Source organism: Tenrec ecaudatus, chromosome 2 (assembly GCF_050624435.1).
Source record: "Tenrec ecaudatus isolate mTenEca1 chromosome 2, mTenEca1.hap1, whole genome shotgun sequence".
NCBI lineage: Eukaryota > Metazoa > Chordata > Mammalia > Afrosoricida > Tenrecidae > Tenrec > Tenrec ecaudatus.
The window spans coordinates 148,341,356-148,365,222 of NC_134531.1; the positions used below are offsets into that span (position 1 = coordinate 148,341,356).

The 23,867-nt window shown below is 54.6% G+C and overlaps 1 long non-coding RNA gene across 1 annotated transcript in view; it reads left to right on the plus strand.

Moving 5' to 3' along the window:
* The window catches only part of LOC142441040 (uncharacterized), a 47,176-nt gene extending 27,261 nt beyond the window's left edge, over window positions 1-19,915 (plus strand). The window contains exons 2-3 of the long non-coding RNA XR_012782896.1: window positions 10,891-11,118; window positions 18,456-19,915. This is a non-coding gene — a long non-coding RNA (uncharacterized LOC142441040). The remainder of the gene's footprint in view (window positions 1-10,890; window positions 11,119-18,455) is intronic.
* The last annotated feature ends 3,952 nt before the right edge of the window (window positions 19,916-23,867 follow it).

Below are 23,867 nucleotides of genomic sequence, written 5' to 3' on the forward strand. Positions count from 1 at the left end.
GGCCGTGGGGGTGGATTGGCCATGGCCTGGTTCTGCAGATGTGGGCTGCAGCCATCATGCTGAATGGGAGGCTATTAAGAGAAAATGCTTTGCAAGGAACCGAGCAGCTGGGAGCAGAGACGTTCCCAGCATTGAATGGGGGGCTTTGTTCCTTCAGACACTGGCGGAGTTTGCTCCCGGGTCTGGTCTGTGTCTGGACTGGCTGGTCAAGAGGCCCAGGGCAGTCACCCTCTAGACAGATCCCTCCCTTGGGCTGCCATCCTCATCTGGGATGGCCTGGGGTGGAGCGGTCTGGGGACTGACACCAAGGGCACATCCTGTGTATTTTTCAGCTGTCAGACCTGGGACCTACTGCTGAAAATCCCAGTGCCTCGGTTTCCTTGTTTGTAAAACGGCACTAAGAAGAGTGTCTTATAGGATTATGCGGGAAAACATGAAGTTCATGCTTTAGTCATCTCGGCTACAGTGTCTCTTGTCTTCAGTGGTTGGCTTCCCTTCTCTCAGTGTGACCTCCACCCCTAAGTCTCACCCCACCTCTCTCCCACACCCTCCCCCTACCAGACAGGCCTACCAGCCAGGTCTCCTTGTTGAAATGGGAGGGTTTATGTGGAAGAGGGAAAGGTGTTCATCAGGCCAGGCTCCAGCCCTAGGAAGAAATTGTCCACATCCAGCCCCAGCCTTGTGCCAGGTCAGTGCCTGCCGCTCTACCACTCTGCAACCTGGCTACTCTTAAAGCTCTCTGTAGCTCTTTCCCAACAGGCCTGGTGTCTCCAGCTGTTACTTCTGCTCAGCCTCTGGATGCACTTCCTCCCCTTACCCAGCCCCCTCTGCCTGTCCTTCACAGGGGGGTTTCACATCCTTCTCCCTGGCAGACTTCCCTAAGGTCAGGTGACCTTTCCAGGAGGGTGACTCTCTTGCTGCTGCAGAGAAGATTCTCCAGAGCTGAAGCAGGCCCTTCATTTACTGAACCCCAGCATGGACAAAACCTCTAGCCACCCTCCTCGCCCAGCCATGAGTCTGTGAGGTTGAGGTTGTACCTGTCTGCCTGGGAAAGAACTGGCCCAGAGCAATCGCCCTATCCGTATTTGCTAGATGAAGGTATGAAGGAATGAATGAGTGATTGGACTCCCCAGCCTAGGAGAGAGGGGCAATGTCTAGTGGGGTAAAAAGAAAGGGGACAGGGTGCTTCAGATAGAACTATAAAGTTTGAGGCTCCCCCCAGAAGAACAAAGACCATGCTGACCTCTTTTCTTGGGAACCCTTCTTCAACATCTGTAGTCACACCCTCCTCCTACCTCTGTTTACAGAGGCTTACTGTGCTCACTGAGGACCTACTATGTATTGAGCACTTCACACACACACACACACACACACACTGTGTGCTATCTCATTGAATGCCTAATAGACTTCACTGAACCTCAGAAAACTAACACCCACAGAGGTGCAAACACCTCGGCCAAGGTCACTCGGCTAGCAAGTGGTGGGTGGGGGAAGAGGGAGCCCTGCAGTATCTCTGTTCAATTCTAGAGCTGGAGTGAGTTCTTACTTGTTAGTCCATCTGGCCTCCTTTGTACAATGGAGTGGAGGTCGCCCTTCTGCCCTCCTAGGAAGTAGAGGCTACTGGGAAATGAAGCTGGAGAAAGTTCAGTTAGCATTTGGAGAGGAACCACCGTGCACTGGGCCCAGCAGGAAATGCAGAATTGGCGGCCAGCCCAGCCAGCCAGCTCCCCATCTGAGCAGACAGACAGACAGACCCCAGGAAGAGGGGTGGGTGACGATAGTGGACTTGGGAAGGGAGGAGGGAAAGGCACCAGCCCAGGTGGTAGAGACGGCTGGTGTTCATCACCGGGTGGCTCGAGGGTGGACACTGGTGGGCCCGGGTACACAGAGTTGTTCTTGGAGGGAGTTTTTGGAAGGCTGTGCACACTGAAGGCTTAATCACTCAGCAGTTGCTGAGCTCCGACAGTGGCTGAGTCAGTGGCGTCGTTGGCATTGAAGCCACTATCAGGGGTGATGACTTCTCTGCCCATCCCCAGAGGGAAGGCCTTTCTGCTTCCCAGGGCTCCGCAGAGCACTCTAACTTGATCATTCCCTCCCAGTGCCTGCGGGACTCTAGGCTTTCAGAGAGTGACCTACTCTCCTGACCAATGCAAATGTCATTCTCTCAGCAGAGATTCCCCGCCTGGGGGAGACCTGGGGGCTGCACTCTCCGATTGTCCACCAGGCTGGAAGCAGGTGGCCCATTAGATTCAGCCTTTGGCTATGTTGAAATTACCCAGCGAGGTGTGAGGAGCGTTTCGGGCCACTCCACAGGAGGTGGCTCTTCAGCTCTGCCCAGGCTGTTGGGACCTGCCGCGCCCCTGTGCAGACCCAGGTGTCGCTAGACTAGGTGTTATCTAGACTTCTACACCCAGAAGTGGGGCTCTGTGGACTCTGAGCAAAAGGAAATGCCACCCCAAAGTTTCCAGGCTTCAAGATGGCAGCCTTCCAAGTGCATTTAAGGCGCCTGCTTGTGCAGGTGCCACGGGACCAAGGCAGGGGCTGGGTGTAACCTCGGGGTGATGAACCAGCATCATTTGAAATGAAGAGGTCACATTGAGTTTGGGGAAAGATGTGGGCCAGGTGAAGAACAAGGACTGGGAAAGTTGCTGGGGGCAGGCTTCCATCTAGGATGGATGCTAGTGTAAAGGCTGGCTTTGGGATCCACGGTAAGGATGCTATTGTATTAGGATCTGGTTGGTGATGGAAATGGGTTCATAATGTTTGCTGCCACTCGGCTTAGATTTGGAGATAGGGTCTGAATTGGTTTCAGTCGGAGTTCTTGCTGTCGTTGGGTGATAACCAGTTGGTTCCGACTCACAGTAACCCTGTGTACCACAGAACCAAGCACCACCTGGTCCTGCTCCATCTTCACAATTGTTCTTGCATTTGAGCCCACTGTTGTCGCCACTGTGCCATTCCATCTGGTGATGTCCTTCTCCGGGGACTGGTCTCTCCTAGTAACGTGTCCAAAGTATGTGAGACAAAGTCTCGCCATCCTTGCCTCTAAGGAGCATTCTGGCTGTACTTCTTCCAAGACAGATCTGTTTGCTCTTTTGGCGGTCCCTGGTACAGTCAATATTCTTTGCCAGCACCGTAGTTCAATATGAGGTATAGGATTATAGTTGAAGTTATAATTGGGACAAGGGTTAGATTTGCAGATGGAGATGCAGTGAGGGTCAGTGTTGATTTTCGAACTGCAGCCAGATGGGAGGCTTTCTGTGAGGGTTGAGGTCAGAGAGGTTGTTAGAACTAGAGTAATTTGGAAATGACAGGAAACCAGTTTGCTAGTCGCTTACTAAGGTAGATACTTTCTGAGCAGGTGGCAAACCAGAAAGGGAAATCCTGGGCTGTCTCAAATGTACTGCCCCACTACCGCTTCTGCCTCGTCCTCTTTCCTGTACCTTTCCCCCCATCTTCCTTGCACCCATCGCTTGTTCTTGGGTCAGGCCTCGGCTCAGATGTGAGCCCACACTGATCACAGCAGACCCGACTGGCTGCACCTGCACTGTGTCCTTTCCTAGTCTTGAGTCCTTCAGGCTCGGGCACGGAGCTGGAACCAAGGCATTCTGGGTAGAGTTCCATCAGCTGCAGTCCTGGTCCTTGGGGTGAGTGGGGACATGGAGTGCCCCCCTTCCTGGGCCCAGCCAGGGCCCTGACCTCTGTCCTCCTTTCTGAAGAGGCCCCAGCCCCTGCATGCCCCTTCTCGCTTCTCACAGCGACAACCTGACATCTTCTTGCACTCAGCACTGGGGTCAGGCTTTTAAAGCTGTCATTGGGGAGACCGTGGCCCTCTCCCACTCATTCCCTTGCCCCGGTGTCCCTTCATGCAGAAACACGCATCAGGGCATGAAGCAGAGGACGGCCGTGGCACTGTGAGGCGTTCTAAAGGCAGGCAATTAGAGGCTAAATAAAATATAGAAAGAGCATTTCTGCCTGCTGCTGGCAGGGACTCGCTGATGGCTGCCTGGGTTAGGGGCCTGGGAACCGAGTGGGGGGAGCAGAAGAGGGTAGCCCAGGCACCTGCGCAGGAGTCTCTTTCTGGTCAAGGAGCCTGTGGGTTCCTGACATCTCAACAAGCTGGAGAATCAGTCGGGAAGACAGAGAGGGCAGCTGTGGGAGGTCTTGAGGTGGGGTGGCGGGGAGGGGGTGCGCTACATCATAGTAAACACACAGAGGCGATGGCAGACTTGCATTTGCAACTTGGTTCTGCCACTCACCTGTGTGTGGCTGAGGCCAGTCTAAGCCTCAGTTGCCCCATTTGTAAAACGGGGATGATAATCTCAGCCCAACCTTCCAGTGATGCCCGTGAGCCTCCCTTTGATGACTAAGACACCCTACCTCTCAGAAAAAGTGGGGGGGCGGGGCAGAGGGAGGGAGTCGGGGCTGTGAACGGTTTAGAAATATCACTGTGCAGACCTGGCTTGGATGGGAGAACCAGGCTTGGGAAGTGGCAGGGGGGGATCATGGGAAACTGAGCACAGCCCACCCCTGGGCTGGAAGCTCTTGCCTCTTGAGTCTCTCTCTCAGGAGCTCTAGAGAAAAGCCCATGATTAGACTGACGTTTCCAGGATGAATGGGGAAGCATGGAGACCCTGCCACCAAAGTTCCCATTTGATACCCTCACCCCCACCCCTGGTTGTGATCTCAAGTCCCAGGAACTACTTTGGACAACTGACTGAATCTCCCAGAGCCTCAGTTTCCCCTGCAGTGTGGATTTTAGGAAAAGCATGTTCCTTGGCGCCTGGGGAGCGGCCCCACAGCCCTACACCAAGGCTCTATCTCCAGAGGCTCATCCCCCCCACTCCCCCCCATTTCTCCACCGGCCCCCCTCCACGACACCTTGGTTTCTTAGCCCATTCTCTCCCACCCTGCTCCCAGCTGAGCTGGGCTCTCTTGAGGGAGGGGTGGGCTTCTGAGGGGATGGAACAGAAGTCAGGAAGCAGCTTAACAACTGGCAGTTGGGGGGCAGAAGGGCTGGGCTGGGATCTGGGGAGGCTGGCCACTCTGAGCCTACACCCCAGTGGACCCCCATCCTGGAGCTCCAGCTCAGCCCTGGTCTTTAAATAAAGGATGACGTCACCCTTTTGCTCAGCGTTGCCACTGCCGAGCCAGAGGGAGGGGAGCTGAGCGCTGTGCAGGGGAGGCAAAGGAACTGGCTGGGTGTGGGGAGGCCCCTGGGCAGAGGAAGGACAGGTACTTTGTCCCCGAGGGGGTGTGCGTGGGCCTCCCGGTACCCTCCGTAGAATCACCAATGCTTAGAGCAGAGATGGGACTTCTGTGTACAGCTGGAAAGGCAGAGACTCAGAGAAGTGCAGGGTCCAGAGACAGGAGGGGGTGGGGGGGGTTGGGGGTTGGGTACAGATCTAGATCAGACACGTCATGATTTGGAATCTCCAGTCCCACATCTGCAAAACTGCGAGAGGGTATTGGGGGTAGGAGGTGGGAATCGAGCTTGTGCCTTTCCGAGCAGTTTGGAAGGAATCATGGACATGGTGGCTGGTGCCTAGCAGGTGCTCAGGTTCCGTCATGGTGATTATGAGTGTGACTGGGCAATACACAGTGAAGAACAACCCCTGGGCTGAGGTCAGGAGGCCTCTGCTGGGTCAACCCAGTCCTGCCCACAGCCCTGGGATCTGCCAGGCCCTCAGGATCCCAGTCTCCATCCGCCAGCAGCTCCCCTCTAGTTCCGGTCCCTCCCTGGTGCCTGGGGACCACCTCTGCTCTGCTTGGCCCTCCCTATCATCCCGGGTGCAGTCCTGGATCTTTCCTCGGAAGTCCAGAGCTCCCTTCCCCTGAGCATCTCTGAAGCCTCCCCTCTGGGCTTGCCAGGTGCCTGACAGTTTTCCCACAAGAGCTCTCAGCCCCGTGACCCACCACTCCTGACTCTCAGGGTCCCTATGCTCCCTCCCCCTCTCCCAGTGCTTCCTCTTCCCTGGGCACTACCTGTCTTCCCATCCCTTTGGGAGTTAGCTCCCCCCCACCCCAGTCCCTCTCCCCGCTTCCCTCCCCAGTTCTCTCTCTCCTTGCTCCTGACTCTGATCTTTGTTCCTCTCTGGTCAGTCCCTCCTCCCAGGTGCCTGCTGTCTGTTTCTAGGGTGGTTTGATGTGAATTTGCTCGCTGCCATCTCTGCGCCTCTTTTAATCTCACATTGGGCCTTTGCTGCTCACAGACTCAATGGGACCTGGTTCAGGTCAGCCATTCAGAAAGGGAAGGGCCCTGCCCCCACCCCGCCCCCAGAATGCTCCCCTCTGCCATGTGGGGTGCAGCTTTGGCTCCCTGTACTTCCTGAGCACGGGTGTGTGTGTGGGCCGAGGGCAGAAGGCCCATCTTGCCTGTCATCTGGAGAGACGTGTGTGCAAAATGTTAGCTCCATGGCTCTGATTCAGCTCCCGGGTGGCTGGCTGAGGAACACGGATGACGGAAGGGGGTGACGGGAACCTGGAAGAGGGAGATGGAGTCCAGGGCCTGGGTAGAATAATTGAGGGTGTGGGGAGAGTTAGGAGGGGTTAGGGGCTACCAGCTGCAATGATGTGGACTGGATGGGCTGAAAGTGGCATTGCAGAAGGGAGGGGGCATGAGATGGGTAAAGGGCCTCTCAATATAATGAAGGGGACTCCAGGTCATGTGATAGGACAGTGTATGAAGGTTCAAGGGCTGGTGAATAGGGATAACGAACGGGAGCATGGGATGGCTGAGAAGGAGGCATTACATAGAATGAAGAAATAGGGACATAGTTCAGAGCCACTGATGGAAATCCACCAGGGCCCTGCCTGTCCTCCCCTCCCTCCACACCCACTGTCTCCCCGCTGCGGGAATCTCATGCTGGGTCTCTGTCTGTCATCCCCTTTGCTGTTTCCAGCCTCCACCTCCCTGCCCCTTGGCTTCTCTATCACTCGCCTCATGCAGTTTTGAAGTGCTAGTGGCCCTCCCCATTGAAGACATCCCCCCAGGAGTCTCCTCATCAGTGTGGCCTGGCCCTGAAGTTGACAGACAGGGGTGGGGGGTGGGGGGGTGGGAGGGGACGGACTCTGTATAGGTCTATCTAATTGCCACTTGCCCTGTCTGGCAGGACTGGCAGTTGTCATCTCAGAAGGAAGCTGTGGTAGCTCCTGGGCCCGGAGGTCTGTGGATGGGGCGGGGAGGGGGGGTCACAGGTGAGGAGCGGGGCAGAGAAGGCTTCTCCAGTAGACACCATTCTCAGCCCGTGACTTAACAGGGAACCCCTTAAGTCTCCAGGGCCTGGTGCACCAGGGGATTTCAGTCTAGGCCAGGGTTGGTACATCCCGTGAACGTGAGTCCATGCCTACCTGGGTTTCTCCTTCCTAGCAGCCTCCAACTTACATCTGTACCCACAGGAGCCTAGACGGAACCATTCTGACCCTTTGGTTTGGGGAGAGGAGATACATTTCAGACTCGATCATGGTCCTGAGAATAATGGCAGGAGCTCAGGTGTGGGGAAGTTCTGTGCGGTTTTTAACTCCAATCAAAACCTCCGCAGAATCTATGAGATGGGTGTTATTTTCCTCCTCATGTGACAGAGAAGGAAACTGAGGCTCAGAGAGATTAGGCCACCTCCTGGATTCTTACTGAGACCTGTTTGCCTGCAGAGTTTGTACTTCCATCACCTTCGGACTCTGGGCAACCCCACAGAACTCTCCTGCAGGGGGACCCTGGGCCATGTGAGAGACCGAGGAGGTGGGAACAGTTCAGGGGGGATCGCAGGGCTGTAGCTGTGGGCGTGGTCAGGAGGTGCTCCTAGTTCCTCTTCCAGGGCCGGGAACCATACCGCAGTCCCTCCTGGGCCTGGAGGGCCCCTGACTCCACTAACACCCTCTGAAAGTCGTTAATGGGTTACTCAATGGCTACAGGCTTGGCTTTTTTTGGTTGCTGGTGTGGGGAATAGCCAATGAGGGGAGTGACCTAAATGGAGGCCACTTCTCTGGGCCTTGGGGGGGAACATAGTGTGGGGTGAGGGATTATCCAGGGTCTATTCCTGCCTTAATAGGCCTGCTCTACAAGGCGTGGGACCCCTTGCCAGTCAATGGCCATGCAAGAAGACCCTCCCCACGCGTCTCTGTGTGGGTGCGCTGGGCTGCTGTGTGCCTGTGGCACCGGTGGGTGCGTGACGATGGCAGCTCCCACCCGGCAGAGCCGTGAACAGAAGGGGCGAGCTGCCGGCAGCTTTAAATAGCTCCTTGCTGTATCTCACTTGCTGAAGACCCATCCCCCCCCAAGTCTGGCTGCCCCAGGGAGCGGCAGCATGAGCCCCAGAAATGAGGCCAAGACAGAGGGGCTCAGCACACCCTCCCCAGTTCAGAAACACCCTCCAGTCACGGAAGCATCTGCCAAGCAACACCTGTTCCTCATTACACCTGAGAGGCACAGCCCACTTTCATCGGGGGGTGGAGGGGCGGGGGCCCAGGAAATGTCTTCAGGGACTGTGTACTATCTGGAGGCAGGCTCTGCCTGGGACCCAGCAGCTAGGTTTTCATTCAGACCCTCCCTTAATGGGAATGCATCCCACCCCCACCTACCCGCAAGCCCAGGTATGGGTCCCCAGCTACTCTGAGGAGGAGCCTACCAGCCCCCAGGAGCAGTCCGTGGCAATCCTCTTGGTCTGAGGCTCACCTCATCTTGGCCTACACCTTCCTCCATGTAGATCTTCCATGGTCTGACCCTGCCACCTCATTACCCCCAACTCTCTCCCATCCACCCACATCACTTAGATATTGGACTTTCTTTCCGCTCATCCAACATGCCCAGCTCATGTGTTCCTCAGGACCTTTGCACTTGCTTCTCCCTCTGCTCGGGGTGCTCTTTCTTAGCTTTTCTCTGTCTGCAGCCAGAGCTGCGTTCTGACTTTCACAGGCACTAGGTACCTTCTTGGGAGATAGACGAGGCTTCCTGCTCCCATAAAGGTTGACAGCCTCGGAGACCCATGGCGGCAGTTCTACTCTGTCCTATAGGGTCAGTGGGAGTTGAAATGGACTCAGTGGCAGTGGGCTTGAGCTGGAGGCACTCCATGACTTTGTGAGCCCCTTCCTCCACAAGAAGATACATAAATCATGTCTTAGGAGTATGTCTATGTTGGCACATCCCTAAATAATCATACTGTTTATTAAAATAGGTTCTAATGAACCTTAAAAGTTCATTATTTCCTTCTAATTTAAAAAGAAATGGAGACATTTTCAAGGGCCTCTACTGGTACTATGGGCCCTAGGCACTGGGCATGGATGAGTCACCCCTGTTGGAGGTGACTTCTCATAATGTTTAGTTCAAATATCATGTTCTCCACAAGGCCTTTCTTCAACACCCCACTCGGTGGCTCTCCCCTTGTCCACATGCTGGCCATTACCTTGACTTATTTCCTTCACAGAATTGATGTCTTACTTATTTGTTGACTTGTTATAACTGAATTCAAGCTTCAGGAGGGTTGGTGCTATGCCTTTGCACTGCTGAGTCACCAGCACATTCAGCAATGAGGACCACAGAACGGATGAAGAAACAGGACTGAGCTGATTCACTGTAGATTGAAATGTGTCCCTCCTTCGCCCTGCTGCTCCCAAGAAAAAGGCACTGAAGTATCTCTGGGTTACCTTACTCAGAAATAGACTTTACAGATAAATCCAAAGTTAAATATACCGCATTCGGTGGGCCCTACATCCAATACCTGGTGTCCTTATAAGTGAGAGACCCTTGGTAAGGCAGAAAGAAAGTGGTCACCGCGTGGAGGCAGAGGCAGGAATTGGAGAGAGGCAGTTGTCAGCCCAGGAACACCAAGGGTGCCGGCAACTGCCATGGGCTCAGAAGGGGCAAGGAAGGGCTCTCCCCTGGAGCTTCCCGGGAGCATGGACCCATAGTACTTGGGTTTCTGACTTCCAGACTCCAGAACTGTGAGAAAATACACTTCTCTTGTCTTAAACAGCCCCGCTTGTGGTCATTTGTTAGGGCAGCCCAGGGATGAACATAACATCCCTCCTCTCTATCACCCCAACATAGAATCCCTTCTCCATCAGTCACCCCAACATTGAGCCCCTCCTCTCTCAGGGTGTTAGGTAGGGTTCTCTAGAGAAACAAAACCAGGACATTTATGATGACAGATTGATTGATAGATAGGTTTATATGGCTAGAAGAAATATAACAGTTAATTAGTCCACACAACAGTACAGAGGACTCAGTTCAACTCACTTCCATGGACGTTAATATTCTGGAAGTCCTTCAACTCACATGGGCTGCGGGGTCCAAGGTCAAGGAGGCAGACAGCAGAGTCTGCCCATAGGCAGCAAACAGCAGGGCGGTCAACAACAGTGTAGCTTGAAGCCTAGATGGGATATTGAATGTAAACAATGCAAGGCGACAGGATCCACCAGCCTCAAGCTAGAGCAAGGTGGGGGGGGGGGCGGGGAGAAGGGGGTGCCTTGCAGAGCCCCTTATCTCTTTGCCCTCCAATCAAACTGCAACCTTATTAATCTCCGCCTACATGTTCCTATTGGCCAGGTTGTCACAATGAACATATCACACTCAGCCACCCAATATCAAGTGCCCCCTTTCCCAGTCACCCCAACATCAAGCCCTCCTCACCCAGTCACCTCAAGGCTTCTGAGATTTGAAGGAAAGGGAGTTCAGCCACAGGCCTCTCAGTGAAACCAGCCTCTCGGAGCCTGCATTTCTTCAACGAGAATATGGAGACAGCAATGTGGATCTATTCTGAGAACTGGGGAGGTGGTGTCTGTGAAAGCCAAATGCTAGTGCTCCTCCCATGCCCCTCAGGCTCTGTTCTTGTCCAAAGCAGAAGTGCCTCATGACCTTGAGGCCGATGTTGCTCACTAAACATTTGTTGGTTTCAGGTTCATGCCCCCACTGGTCTTCCTCTGACAAAATCTTCAATAGCAGCCCAGTAGACATTCAAGACATCCTCCTTCCTCGTGCTCAAGGGAGAACTTTTGGAGGCTGTGACACCTTGCTCTCTTTCTACAAGTATCCATGCAGCACCTACTACGTGGCAGACACTGGGCTGGACTCAATGCTGAGTAAAAAGAGTGCATGATCCCTGCCTTCTTGGAGCTTACGGTCTGGTAAGAAAGACAGGGGTCACACAAATGCTTGTGACTACTCACAGGCTTGTGACTCACAAGCTTGTGTCACAGGCTTGTGACTACTGCAGTCCTGCTGAGTGCTCCAGAGAAGAGGCTCCTTGGGCTAGTGCGGGGTTGGGGTGGGGGGTGTTAGAATTAGGGAGGAGGGGAGGGGATCTGAGTGGCACAGGGAGGGAGGCTGGGGGCAGATGCCTTGAAGAAGCAACGACGACTGATCGGAGAGCTAAGGAACAAATGGGCATTTATTAGTCAGTGGGACCCAAACCAAACCCCACTGCCATTGATCCAGGCCACTCATAGTGACCCTATGTCGTTCAGGCCTATAGTGGAACCCCCCTTTTCCTTCAACTCTCAGAAGCCTTGAGGTGACTGGGAGAGGGGAGACTGCTGGGGTGACTGATGGAGAAGGGGTTCTATGTTGGGGTGATAGAGAGGAGGGATGTTATGTTCATCCCTGGGCTGCCCTAACAAATGACCACAAGCGGGGCTGTTTAAGACAAGAGAAGTGTATTTTCTCACAGTTCTGGAGTCTGGAAGTCAGAAACCCAAGTACTATGGGTCCATGCTCCCGGGAAGCTCCAGGGGAGAGCCCTTCCTTGCCCCTTCTGAGCCCGTGGCAGTTGCCGGCACCCTTGGTGTTCCTGGGCTGACAGCTGCCTCACTCCAATTCCTGCCTCTGCCTCCCCGTGGTGACCACTCCTTTCTGCCTCTCCAAAGGGGTTAAATCTTTGCAGAAGCAGAGAGCCTCATCAGGCTTCAACAGAGCACCTGGCGGGTTTGAACTGACAACCTTGCAATTGACAGTTCAATGCTTATCCAACCGAACCCCTGGGGTTCCTTAGGCAGTGGAACAGCATGTGCAGAGGTCCTGTGGTCCCTGAGCAGCACTGAAGGAGACAGAGGCAGCCATGGGACATGAACTGAGGCTGCAGAGGAGCAGGGGCTACCCATCATGGCATTTCCTCTTTATCTGGAAGCCCTCAAGGGGGCTTAAGTCACATGATCGGATTTGCATTCTGCAAAGATGGCTCTGGCCTCCCTGTGGAAAAGGATTGGGACTTTATGACAAGCAGATCCAGCAAGCTACATGTCACGAGCTGCCGTTCTCATCCTCACGACAGACAGAACTATCAAAGCGGCTGCTGGCTCTCAGAGTACGGCCCGCAGACCGGTAACATCAGCTGGAATTTGTTAGCAGTGCAAATGGTGAGACCCCACTCCAGGGCCCTTGTGGGTAAAGCTACAGGCAAGTCTAATGCTCACTGACATCTGAGGACCACCAAAAGACCGCATTCTTTCCCGCTAAGCCCCAGTTTAGCATCAAAACCCTCCTAAGAATTCACTACCAACCCAGCACAGAGCCTGTTGCCAGGCCTGCCTTCTGAGGCCTATCTGGGTGGCTTCAAACCCCAGCCTTTCAGCCAGTCGTGGCGCACTTAACCATTCACACCGTAGGTTTCACAGCCACTGTGAGGTGAAGGCGTAGAGCAAAAGGCTAGGGGCACCTGCAAGGAAAGCTCAACGGACTTGTGCTCTGGAATTCAAGAAACTAAGATCAGACAAAGCCTAAATATTGCCAAGCAGGGCAGGAAAATGGGTACTGGACACAGAGTCTGGAGCTCTGGTCTCAACAACCCACACCTACCCGCTCAATGCCTGGTGGCACGACCCTAAAGAGTCCCCCCCTCCGCACTCTGGGCCTCAGTTTCCTGGTCTGTGAATCACAGAATATGCCTCTGAGCAGGGCCCCTTTCAGGCAGCCTCAGAGTCAGAGTGAAATGGGAATGCACACGTGGTCCCCGGGGAACCCCTCTATAAATCTGCCACCCCACGGGGCCAGGAGGAACGCAGCCGGTGGCATCCCTGCGTCGTCGCCCAGAGCTTGTAGGAGGCAACACATGACTCAGCCCTGGGAAGGAAGCATCCATCACCCTGGGCAGCCAGCGAGGGGGGGGGGGGCAGGGGATAGGCTGGTGGGAGGCAGTCTGCAGCGCTCCCACACCCACGCCCTTCCACTGTTTGCTCAGGCCTGGGACCCATCAACAGATGCAAGAGGCTGAGCCCTGGGGAGAGTGAGCAGGAGGATTAGGGGCTCAAACTGGAGAAAACCAGGCAGGACAGAAAAACTGTGGCCTTGGACGGCTTACAAATCCAGCGACTAATAGCAAAATGTCCTCTCTCAGAACTGCGCTAATCTGGCTGCTTCTCTGTCGGAGCCCAAATGTTCCTTCCTCGGAGAGCAGCCATCCATCCCCGACCCCCCTTCTCCCGCGTGTCACCCTGCAGCACTTATGCAGGAGCTCAGGGTGCTCAACAGTTAAGTGCTCGCTCAACTGCGGTTACTCCAAACCACCCAGCAACTCCGTGGGAGAAGGACGTGGCAATCCACTCCCATAGAGACCACAGGCCAGGAACCCCTGTGGGACAGCCCTGCTTCATCACATGGGGTCATTGGGAGCTGGAAACTTGATGGCACCTAGCAACATAGCACCTATCTGTGGGAAACGAAAAGATTTCTCCCAAGTTATCTCCCCCAAATATATGCCAAGCTTAGCGGTTGCTTGCTACACGTGGCAAATGACTATGCTTGGAGGTCAATAGAAGTAGGTCAGGGGGTATTCTCCCTAAGGGTTATCAGTCATCCAGAGCAAGCAGACACCACGGTTTATCCCACAACAAGTAGGGCCCATGCCCTCCTGATAAGGATAGTAGTAGATTGTTTCCCTGAAGGAGAGCCCAGGGAGGTCAAGCCCACCCAAGGGTGACCAAGGTTAGGCTGCCATATTGCGTCTAGGGTCCGCCCATCTTGTCACATGTATGCCTCTAGTCCCGCCCCTTCCTATCATGTATACTGCCCTAGCTCATCCCCTTCCTGTTAGCCTACGTCCATTGTATCTCCCCCTCCTATGATGTGTATGCCAATTGTACAGCCCCTTCCTGTGACCTGTGTGGCTACCTGTAATCATGCCCCCTAAGTAGATATAAGCCTTGGCTAGCAATAAAGTTGGGCCGGTCAGCTGTCTCTGCCCCACCTCATCTCGACCCAAGCTGTGTGCAAACCTGGCTGGTAAGATCATGGCCATCCAGCAGGTGAGCATGCTACCATGAAATGTGGCTAACTTCTTTATTTTACTCTCTCTCTGATCTCTCTCATGCTCCATGAGTTTATTGTAATCTTTATAGATCTCAACTGTACAATTGCACCTATTGAATCGTGATTAGTTGTGGGAACTGGCCTTTCCCCCTACACCTATCACTCTTGGGAACTGGGCCATGGATTGGTTTCCTGGCTCTGGTCATCTGAGGGACCTCCGTGTCGTGTCATGTCGTGTCATGTCGTGCTCTCTCTGTACCACCAGCACCTAGAACAGCCCCTTGCCCAGAGCTGGTGCACAGTGGAGCTCCGACTCAGTGTGTGCAGAGAATTAGCGGTTTAGCCAGCTCTCCTTTTTGTTTTGTTTTTTCAATGGAAACACTGAAGACCAGAAAGATAAGTCGCCGGCCCAAGGTCACACAACTAAGAGGTAGCAGAGTCCCTATTTGGACCTCAGTCGGACGACCCCCAAAACTCAGAAGATCTGGAAAGCAAAGAGGTTGTGCACAGATCGGAGGAGGCTGCTGACCTAAACCTCCCACGCTACTGAGAAGGAAATAAGAGCCCCGAACAAGGTGTTTCCTTCTGAAGCTGGAGTTACTAAATTTAGGATTTTTCAAGGGAAGTCCTGCTTTACACAGCTGCGGTCCAACTACTGGAATGTGTTACCCCCAAGGGGTCTCACAAGCTGAGAATAGAAAGGAGTTCAGAAAGGGTTGCATAGAATCAATGGATGGCAGGTCCCCAAAGGGAGTGAGGGGTGCTGGGGGCTTGGGCCTAGACACTGGAGCTCAGCATCCTGGCTGGAGACTGCCAGGGTCTCCCCACATGGGTGGGAGTCGGGCTGGGAAGCACAGAGGAAGTCATGAGCTGGAGGGGGGCTGGGCCGCCTGGGCTTCCAGATGGCCCAGGAGGGGCTCTGAGTCTTGGCTTGCTGACTCACTTACCTGCCAGGATGGGCAATTTGCATATGTTCTGGTTTTCTGAATACAGGTATTTTCTTTGCTACTTCCCCACCCCCCCTTGTTAAGAAAAAGCTATTTTTACAAGGTCTTCATTACTTCCTAATTATTCATACTCCTTCCATTTATTTGTCTTGCTAAATACGAAATTCAACAAGCCACTCACTTTCTCATCTGTTTCAGGTTCACTGTGAATTTCAAGCCCATCTCTCTTCCCCCCTCAAGCCCCACCCCCACCCCCTCCTCCCTGGGGATCAGTACCTCCCACGCACTTGTGACTCTCTTCTCTCCTAGGAAAGGCCCCAGTAGACCCCTTTGGGAACACCCCTCTGATCATTCTGCTGCCTTGACCTCTCATCTCTCCTTACCCCCTTCCACCCAAGGCACCGCCTTCTCCTCCTCCATCTGCCTTCCTCCATTCCTGCTGCAGTCTGCCCTCCCTCCCACACTGCTCCCTCTCGGCTTGCCAAGTCCTCCTCCTCCTCCTCCTCCTCCAGCTCCCTTCTCCCTCCTCAGACTTCCTTTCTCCCAGTCCTGTACCCTCTCCCGTGCCCCCCGCGGTGAGTGGTACCCTCCCACCCCCCACTCCCTGAGTCCCTGGTCGGTCGTGCTGCAGCTGCCGTGGGTGCTGCAGTGTTCTTGGCCGATAATTCATTTTCCTTCAGCTCTGCACAGTCCTCATTAAACTGCTTAATCCCTGAAAACTCACTTCCTCACAGCCCAGTGGCAGCGCTGAGAGGCAGCAGAGGCAGGGTCTGAGGGAGGACTACATATCTCCGACCTAGGGAGCTCAGAGACCACCCCTCTGCAGCCCATTTGTGGTGTGTGTGTGTGTGTGTGTGTGTGTGTGTGTGTGTGTGTGTGTCAGGCCAGCAGCTCTGGGCAGATTCTGCCCCAGACCTCTTATTCACCTCCTGTGGCCACTCCCTGGGCAGGTGGCTAAGGTGGGGTAGTTAGCCCTGAGCCCCTCTCCACAGGCAGCCGCTGGCTCTGGACTCTGTGTTTAGGGTGGGGTTGACTCCTACTGGGTTCCTTTGGCCTCTGCAGCTTCCTGGTTGGGGATAGGGCCGCACATGGTCGTGCAGACACCCTACATGTGGCAATGTGGGCATAGCCACGCCACATATGATCTACACACTAGATCCATTAGAGCAGGGTTTCTCAGGATTCCGCACCTAGAAGGCTTATTCAGAGGGCGTGGCTTCACACTGGTGGGTGGGACCTGAGAATGTGCATGTCAAACAAATGATGTTGGTGCTGGTGGTCGGGGACTACACTTTGAGAACCACTGCACTAGGGATGCCCATGTGCAGGAATGCGTGCGCACACACACGCACACACACACACTCACATGTGTGCATTTGGAAAGAGTGGCCAAATAGCAATAGGCCTGAGGCTCCTGGGGAGAGCTGAAAGCTCAGAGCTGAGTTCAGGGGTTACTCAGGCTCAGAACACAGATTCCCAGACTCCACCTCTCTCACTCCTGCCCCTTCTCCCTGGCTCTCAGCATTTCTGGGTATCTATGTCTCTGGCTCCCCTCTCCCCCGCCCTCCACTCCCTGCAGCCTCCAGGTGGCTTCCCAGCTCGCCTGCACACAGGAGCTCATCTATCTCCATCACCCCACGAGTGAGTGGCAGGCAGGTGAGAGAGGGAGATTACAGGAGAACAGACTTAGTTCCCCACTAACAGGGAGCTTGCTCACCGTGAGAACACAGCCAATTATTCCCCCTGTTCTGGGGGATAATCATTAATGCCACAGGAAATTCTAAACAAGTGATTAAATCATTACCGAGGAAGGCGCAGCGAGCTTGTGCCACCGATAGGGGTTCGCTTATAATATTGGTTGCGGGAACGCGTACCTGGGAGGTGAGACACCAGGGGGCTATAAACATCGCCCCCTCAGCAGCATCTCCAGCAGCCAGCCTACAGGTGCATGTCTGCCCCCAGGATCACCCGCCCCTCCTCCAAAGCTGCACCCCAGTTGCTGACCCCAGAGTGCCTGCTGACCCACCCCAGTGAAGGCTCTGGTCCTTCTAAAATCTTGCCCCACTGATGAATATGAATACATTTATTCAGCCCACAGATATTTATTGAGCATCTGCTATGGGCCAAGCAGCCATCCAGGAAGTGGGGATAGAATGGTGAGCAAGCCAGACGAGGTCCCTGTTTTCATGGGGCTCGCTGTCTGTGGGGAAGGCAGCCAATCAAAAAGCAAACCCGTAATGAAGAAAATCACCATTGGTGGCCAGTGTGAAGGCGATGGGTCAACAGGCTCCTTAGGATTGGGAGGGGGGGGCTCTGCATGGAGGATCTCAGTTGGCCACCACCCCATGCACTAACAGCAGCATCCCTTGGGCTTACAGATCATGTCTTGTTCGAACACCTGCAACATCTGATCAGCCCTCTTCCCACCCCGAGTCCCCAACATGCTATCTTTGGAAAGATAATGAATATCTATAGCAGCAACAGCTTTTTAGCACTTACTATGTGCCAGGCATCGCACTAAGCAATTTATGCTCATGACATCATTTCAACTGCAGACCAATAATACCGGGATGAGGTAGGTGTTTTCAATCCCCATTGTACAGACAAGGCAATGGAGACCCGGAACGCTTGCGCCATTTGAATAGATCATACAGGAAGTGGAGGCTTGAACTGGGCTCTGCCTGGAGTCCTGAGTCCAGACATATAACATATAACCACCACCACCACCTTGCGCTGTGTCCCCAGAGACACACGAGATGTCTGTGGGCCTCTCAGGACTGATTTCAGAGTGAGGCTTTACAGTTTGGGGGTCTTTGTAAATGCAGTTTGGGGTACTAACTCCTTGCTCCCCAAAAATCAAAACTCACCGCTGTCTAGTCGATTCCGATTTATGTGCAGCCCAGAGAGGAAGGTGGCATGAGGTGGCTAGCTGCAGGGTCCCCCTGGCTCAGCGACCCCAGTGGAGTGGCCTCTGGCCTCTTCAGCCCCTGGGTCTCATTAGAACCCAGAGAGATCATCAGTTCCCCTCCCCGCACTGCCCCCTCCCAAGGCTGCCAGCTCCTCCCCAAGACGCTGCAGCCTCCAAATGTCCCCACATGCCCTCCACCTCCTGCCCCTGCAGCCAGGCCGTACTCCCCAAGGCCAGTGGGGCCGCCAGAGGCAGACTGGACCGGAGCTGGGTCTGCGGTGACTAAACGGCTGGTGCTTGGGAGGCCGTGGTGAATTATTCACACAGATTCTGTGAATTATTCACATTGTTATTATTTATTTTTCAGATGCGCCTGCGGCACAGCTTCCAGGCCCATGTTCAAAGGATGACATAACTCCTGACTCATTGATCATTGACTCTATCTGTGGAGGCAGCGTCAGGCCTCTCTCCAGCCTCTCCCAGGATCCCAAGAGCAGGTGGGAGGGCAGGGAGCTGCTGCCTCCAGGGCAGACTCTTGTAGAGCCCAACCCTAACACCAATTACGGGAATAATAGTTACCACTTACTGGGCATGCACTTGGCACGAGGCCTGTGCTTCCCCTGCAGGAGCGCCTGTGAAAGTAACAACACTGCTATGACAGCATCAGCAGCCCCCTTTACAGATGAGGGAACTGAGGCTCAGAGCTATAACATCGCTTGTCCAACCCACCACTGGGATTCAGGCCCAGGTGGGAACTCCAAAGCCACTGGCTACTACTTGGCACATGTCAGTGAGTGCTGGGCCTGACAAGGTCCCATCAAACCCCTTTGCTGCCCAACCTTGCCCCCGGGCCCCATCTCAGACTTCAAATCATGCTGGAGCAGGCCACGCCCAGCGCCTCTAATCCTCTCTGAAGCTCCTTGGCATCTCCATGGCAACAGTATCCTGAGCAGCTGGAGCTGAGCTCTGCCTGCTTCAGAGAAGTAGAGGTGGTCTTTGCTGGCAGAGCCCCGCAGGCCTGAGCAAGTGTGTCTCAGACACCCCACCCCAGCCTTACAACCCCATCTACTCCTTCACAGGGCTCCTCAGAAGACACTCAGCCTCCTTTCCTCTCTCCTCCACCAACCTCCTGTGCTGTCTAATCTCCCTCTTCCTCCCAGCAGCTCCAGCCCTCTTTCCAGGTGAATACTCTCCTCACACCCACAGCTGCTACTGGGCCCAGGGGCCAAGGCCACATGTGGACTTAGCCTTGTTGCGACAGTTACATAATCTCCAGTCAACTTATGAAGGGGCGGAGTCTAGCCTGTTAGTCAGGCCATAGCCAATGAGGCCTCTGTGTGGGCATGGCCTCCTGAGGATTCTGGGAACTCCCGGTCTTCTTCCCTGGAGGTAAGACACTCTGCTTGTCTTCCTGCTGACAAACCACATGGAGACCCCTGATGGAACCAAAGCCCTGGAGCTGGAGGAGCCACATGGAGACCCATGCCAGTGCTGAGATGCTTCCACAGCCGCTGGATCTGCAAGACTTTCCACCCACTGACCTGTGATCTTCCTTCATTTGGGGTCATTGCATGCGTTGTGTGAGTCTGAAGAGGAAACTATAGATTGGTATCAGACGTATGGGCTAATATCAGGCTTAGGGACTTGATTTGGACTTGGTTCTGATGTTTTCTTATTATACAATTACTCTTTGACATAAAGTTCTCTATTAGACACACGAGTATCTATGACTTTGTTTAGCACACTTGGAGAAGGCCCTTGTGATGGTGACCACAGTCTCACAGGCTCTGTCCTGGGGGCGCTCCTTTGCCTTCCTGCCACCTCCTTCCTTCCTTCCTTCTTTCCTTCAATAGATATCTATGAAGGCCTACTGTGTGCCAAGAAGCCCCTGGTGGCGTAATGGTTATGCATTGCTATTGGAAAGGTCAGCAGTTGGAAACCACTGGCTGCTCCATGGGAGAAAGACTCATCTTTCTATTCCTGTCTTGGCAACTCACAGGGGCAGTTCCACCGTGTCCTACAGGGTCGCTGTGGGTTGGCATTGATTCATGGCAGTGAGACTGTGTACCAGGCACTATTACAAGTGACAAGAGAATGGTCAAGAGCACCAGGGCCCCCTTGTTCGACTCCTGGGGCATCCGTGTGGGGTGTTCAGAGAGAGCTGACCACACCACCTGAACCCGGCAGAGGGTGAACACCAAACTGACTCCAGGGTCCTCAGTGACTGTGACAGATGTGGCAGCCTGTAGCTTGTGTCACAGGAAGAGGGGTCGCCCTGACAGTGTCGCTGGTCACCTCCTTGTGATACGTCTCACACCTGGGCAGGTGTGGGGGTGCGGAACTATTCTGGTTGGCCTGAGGTGCCCTCCACGGCCACGGTGCAGAGAGATCAAGGTCTTATGGGGCGAGGGCTGGAGCTTCACCCCCAAGTGGATTCCTAGAATGCCCAGCCCACACGGGCATGGTACTGTGAGCTACCTCACTGAGTGGCACCAACACTAGAGCTGCCACTGCAGGGCTGTCCCCTCCCAGAGCATCTTGGGCCCCTCCCGGGTCCTAAAGCAAAACCACAACAAACTGGATTTGAGTCCCAACTCTCTGGTTGACCTTGAGCCAGCCACTCTCCCAGGCTTGTTTGCTTTTAAAAGTCAGGGAGTGGGGCCAGCCAGCGTCTCCTTTCCCAGGTCCTGCCAGCCCTGCTTTTCTCTGGTGTCAGTAACTCAATAACAGGGACCACGTAATCATTTCATCCATACAGCTGTGGAAGTCGGGGCTCGCACGTGCCTCCTCTCCGGTGCCCTTAATAACCGTCCTTTTCTCCCTGCCGGTGCATTTTAAAGCAGAGGCGGGGAGGAGGAGGGGCGGGGGAGGGGGGATTTCGGTTGCCAGAGGCTGGAGTGGGGGCAAAGGAAACAAAGGTTTGCAGAATGAATGCTTGTGCTTTCCTTGCAAGTGTTCTTTATTAAATCTTGGCACAGGGTGATTTTATTATCCCCGTTTGACAGATAAGGAAACTAGGGCCGAGGCGTCGGCCAGGGGCGCCAGCAGGTGAGCAGAGCTGGCCGGAGCTCTGGGGTCCCTTCCCGGGGCTGGGCTCTCGGTAGAACATGGCTGCCTCTTCCCGGGCAGAGCTGCTTGGTTGGTTGGGCTGGCAGAGGAAGACGTGGCCAGTGCCTCTTGTTTGAAACTCGACGTTTCCAGAGTTAGGGACCACCAACTCTGCCTCCTGTGCCACCCACCCCCATCCACCCAGAGGGGACAACTGAGGCCCAGCTGTGCTGAGTCATCCCAGGCCTAGAAAATCCAAGTCTATATTTCCCCCGAGCAGCCACCTCAGCAGGCTTGGGCTGTACATCTTTGAGGACTTGGATTCATTCTCAGGGGGTGAGGAGGCAGGTGAGAAGGAACCACCGCCCTGGCTATCCCTTGCCCTTGGTAGGGCTCTGGTCACCCCCTCAGTGCTGGCTTGACACCAGCCTGGGCCTATCCCCAAGAGTCCTGAGGCCCAATGCACTTCTGAGTATAGTGTCCTGCGCAACCCCCACCCCCCCAGGCTAACCCATTCCAGGCCTCCAGGTGGGAGGAGGTGAGAAACCCCAAGGGAAGGAGGGGGCTTATTACTTACCTTCTCCTGCCCCTCAAACACTGTGCCTCATCCTTCAGAGTCCAAGCTATGGGCCAGCCCTAAGTTCAAGTCCAGAGTCTACCAATGACTAGCCTGTTTCACCACTGTCGCCCAGGGAACGATGCCTCCCCGACAGGATTCTGGTGACGCATACATGAGATGGTGCCAACCAAAGCCGATCAGAGGGGTCTCTGTGGGTCCTGGCCACTCTCTGCCCTGGGAGCTGACTCTGGCCTGGGGGGGATACAGCTTTGGGAGGACAAAGCTTTCGACCAGCGTGTCCTCAGCTTCTGCTGCAGAGGATGGTGGGAAGTTCTGAATGGAAAGGGTTCTTCACCCACCATCCGGCTTCAGCAAAGAGTCATCTCTCCAGACCAGCTATGGGCTGGTTGGGACTTTGTTGGCCCACTGCCCGAGTCCCTGAGGGGGGAACCTGGGATGAGGAAGAGCTTGCCTTGTGAGCACAGCAGATCATAGACGCTGTGACCTGGGGTTCTGGGAGTGACACTTCTCTGTGCCAGCAGCCACCACCCACGGAGAATCAGCATCCCAGATCACCTCCCTTCTGGAGCACGGTGTCACAAAGGTGAAGTGCCTGCAGACAGGCCAAAGGTTGCCAGTTCGGATCCACTCAATGTGTCTGAGGGAGGAAGCTCTGCCAATCTGCTCTCATGAAGATCAAAACCTAGAATAAACAATGGGGAGCTCTACTCTGTCACCTGAGGTCACTAGGCATCGAAAACTCAACTCAATGGCACCCAATGCCAATTGTACTCAATTCTCACAGCCCCAAGTGTTGGCAAGCAAGGGCTATTAGCTCTGTTTACTCACAACAAGCCTGAGGCTCAGTGGCCTCTGTGCCTGAGGACAAGGAGCAAGTCCATGCTAATACTGCCTTCTTAAATGTACCCCCCCCCCAGATGGTGAATTCCAGAACCCTGGAAAGGGCCAGGTTCTGAGCTAAGCATTTTGCATGTCACTCATTCAACTCTCTCGGCCCTGCCCAGGGCACCTGTCCTTCAGAGGGGAGGGAGGGGGTGCCTCAGAAAGGCTAGGGGCCGGAAGTCATTCAGTTTGGTCCTCCCTACTATCAAGTCTGCAGTCCCTGGACAGTAACCCACTGCTGTCAGTCCCTCCTGACTCAGAGAGGGCCTGTAGGCCAGGTAGAACTGCCCAAAGCATTGTGAAGACAAGTTTTTGTGGATACCAGCTCCCAGGTCTCTCTCCCACAGAGCAGCTGGTGGGTTTGAATCACCAAACTCAGGGTAGCAACCAGGTGCTTAGCCACAGTGCCACGAAGACGCCTTCCTTTCATCCCTCCAGAGTGCTTCACTGGGGATGGTGTGTGTGTGTGCGCACGCGCAGCGCCGCACAGGGGGGGGAAGGGCTTGGCTGTACACCCATACCCCTGTCTTTCCTTCTATTGGGAGTCTCTTTCCTGCCCACCCTCACCCCTATCCAGTGATACTGAGCCAGGACTGCAGGGGTGGGTCCCCACCCCCTATGCCAAACAAGGAGCTGCCCTTCCCTCTGCCTCCAGGCCCACTGGGAATTCACCTTAATTGCATCTCAAGCTGGGAGGCTATTAGCCTGTGATTGCATCCCCAGTGCCCCCTGGCCCCCAGGGCACCCACTCTCAGCTCCCAGTAGGGTTTGAGGTGATGTAAATCTTCCACCCAAGGGCCTTCCCTGTGGACTCCCCAACACCCTAGTTCTACAGCACCCCCGCTGCCAAGTTATGGGTGGGCTCCTCTGCAAGGTGTTTGGCCCCCTTACTGTGGGGCAGCCAAGGGCAGAGGATTCCCAACCCAGCACATAATTGCCTGCCACCATCATTGACCCTCCCGCCATAGGGACCTCGGGACCCTTTTCCCTCAGTCTCCATTTCCTCCCCTCCATCATAGGAGCACTGGAGCCTAGGACGTAGAACTCGTGGCTCAGACTGTGTGTGTGTGTGTGTGTGTGTGTGACAGACAGACAGACAGAGATACAGAGACCATAGGCAAGTCCTTTCTACCATCGAAGCCTAAAAAATAAGAGGTTGATCTAAGTGATCCCTAAGCAGCTAATAGCAGGGGGAAAAATCTACAATTTTGGTCACTCCTTGGGTTTCCCTTCCCCAAATATCTGATGAGGGTGGCATGGGGCCAAGTA